This window comes from Loa loa (assembly GCF_000183805.2).
Source record: "Loa loa unplaced genomic scaffold supercont3.4, whole genome shotgun sequence".
Classification (NCBI taxonomy): Eukaryota; Metazoa; Nematoda; class Chromadorea; order Rhabditida; family Onchocercidae; genus Loa; species Loa loa.
Window position 1 is genome coordinate 939,478 of NW_018108184.1, and position 2,920 is coordinate 942,397.

Consider the following 2,920-nt stretch of genomic DNA (forward strand, 5'->3'; position numbering starts at 1 on the left):
ATAATAATAATAATAATAATAATAATAATAATAATAATAATAATAATAATAATAATAATAATAATAATAATAATAATAATAATAATAATAATAATAATAATAATAATAATAATAATAATAATAATAATAATAATAATAATAATAATAATAATAATAATAATAATAATAATAATAATAATAATAATAATAATAATAATAATAATAATAATAATAATAATAATAATAATAATAATAATAATAATAATAATAATAATAATAATAATAATAATAATATCGTTATTATTATTGATAATAATTGTTATTAGTATTATTACTGGGTAATAATAATAATATAATAGTAAATAAATAAATAAATAAATAAATAAATAAAACAAGTAAACAAACAAATTAATTAATTAATAATAGTAATAAATAGTAAATAAGTAAATAAATAAATGATAAATGATAATGATAATAGTCAGTAATAATGATAATAGTCATAATAATTGCAATAATAATTATTATTATGATAAATAGTAGTTAATATGATAGCCATTTATCATATGATATCAATAACAGTGATAAATGTTGATCAAATAGTAGTGATAATAACAAACGATATTGATGATATTGATGACGTTAATGTGACTGAGATGCTTTTCAGCTTGAAGATTTAAAAAAAGAGGGTAAGGAAGGAAAAAAACGGAATGAAATGCGAAAATAAAATAGCTAGCAACACATGTTATCTATTTGATCAACTTTAACTTTTCTTCAATAACTTTTAACTTAAAACAAACATTTCACTTTTTTTTTCAATGTTTGTTAAATTGTTTTATCAGTCTTTTTTAAAAGAAACGAAATAAAAAATTGTATATGTAAATGTATCAATGAAAAACTATGCTATCGTGATATTATCACTTCTGTGAATGATAACAGAATTCTTTTATGTCTTCCAGTTATTTTATGATAGTATTTTACTTTTAAAATCTCATCTTGCAAAACTAAAATTATGCTTAAAATTTGACCTCAAATATACCACCTCATATAGTATTCAGCCATTTCTAATTTCCTTTCTCATTTCACCATTAAATCAGTTTTTTTGACCTCCCATTTAGTTTTTTTAGCCTTTCATTTAATTTTATAATCTGTTATTTGTTGGTTATTCTTATCACAATTCATTTTCTTTTTCACCTTTTTATTAAGATTTGTTCAATAAATCATTTATAACTTTAAGGTTTCATTTTATTTTATCAGCTAATGCTACTTAACACAATTTTTTTCAATAGAACTAAATATAAGAATTAACCTTTGACATTTTGGATATTATAACAAACCATGTTGAAATTTAACGATTATTAGGAAAAAACTAATTTTTTTTCCACCTTTTTATTCACATTTATTCAGATGTTTAAATTGTTCAATTTTGTAAAATATTTATTTTATATCCATAAACTTATCCTGAAATCTTTTCGTATCGCCTAGCAATTTATTGAAACAATCATGAAAATTATTATTTACAAAAACGTTCATTTAAGCATATATGCTAATGATCACCATATTAATTGATTCTTCTTATAAAAATTTTAATTAATGAGTAAAAATGTTTTTTTCGTCTTTTTTTACACTTAACTTTTTTTTCTTTTTTCGGAATAAACTGTGATATTTACAATTTTAGTTTGTAATAATAATTTCATGTTAGTAAATGCAGGCAGCATTGATAATTGGTAAATTTGATGAAATTTTGATGCTTCTTTTTTTGTTGATGAAAGAGAGAAGGAACCAGTTCCTAGTCTACCACAATTCATTCTCGAACATTAGCGCCTCAACAATGATTTATTCTCGTTCATTTTTGTTACTGGGAAAAATTGACGGAATACAATAAAAGAGAGCAAATGAAAAAATGATGAATTTCAAAAATGAACAATTCATTAAGTGCATGGATTGTTGTTCATTAGGCACGGAATATGAATCCGGTATTTTTACCCGTTTTTTTCTTCCCACCATTCTCTTTCTTCATTTTGCCATCTCACTCACTTATACTCTCTCTGTCTCTCTTTCTCTCTCTTCCTCTCTCTTTTTCATATTTTATTGTTATTTCATAAATTTAGTTATTTTCTACACAATGTATTTGATAAGTAAATATTGATTGAATAAAGTAAGCGTTCCAAGTTTGAAAGGTAAGAAAGTTTTACTTTTTTCTGATTTTATCGAAAGATTATAAAAAGTTGAAAAAGAATGTAAAAAAAAAAGGAAGAAGAGAGAAAAAAGATACAAATAGAAATATTATTAAAAAGAGTGACCTTTTCTGCTTACCAAATGAAATCGCAAGAGGAAAATAAATAAAAAGTTAAGTAAACAAGTAAATAAATGAATAAATAAATAAAACATTACTTAGGATGATTGATAATACCATTATATAAGTATCAAAAACTAGTGGTAAGTAATTAATAACTGAAAAGAATTAATTTAAATTACAAATATCTGTATTTCGAAACATTTCTGAATATACTTACAATGATAAGAACAATTTTTGGCATAAATTGTTTGCATATTATCAAGAAAGAATAGAGAAAATGATTTCAATGCAATCCTCCATTTCTTATCATTTTTAAATGTCTTCCTTTTTTTATTCTCTTTCACAGTTTTTGTTGTTGAATGAAAAAGTTTGAATATTTCAAGCTTATGTTGTCTGCTCTCTAATACCCATATTTAAAACATTTTGTGAAAACACTTCCGGTAATTACATTTTCACTTCTTCTCATCCCTTCCTCTCTCTCTTTCTCTCTCTCTACCTCTACCTCCTTCCCTCTCCCTCTCTCTCCCTCTCTCTCTCTCTTTCTCTCTCTCTCCTTTTATAATATTCTAGTATAATTTACTTGAATATATTTCGATTTTATTTCTATTATCTGTTATATATTATATACATATATATATATATATA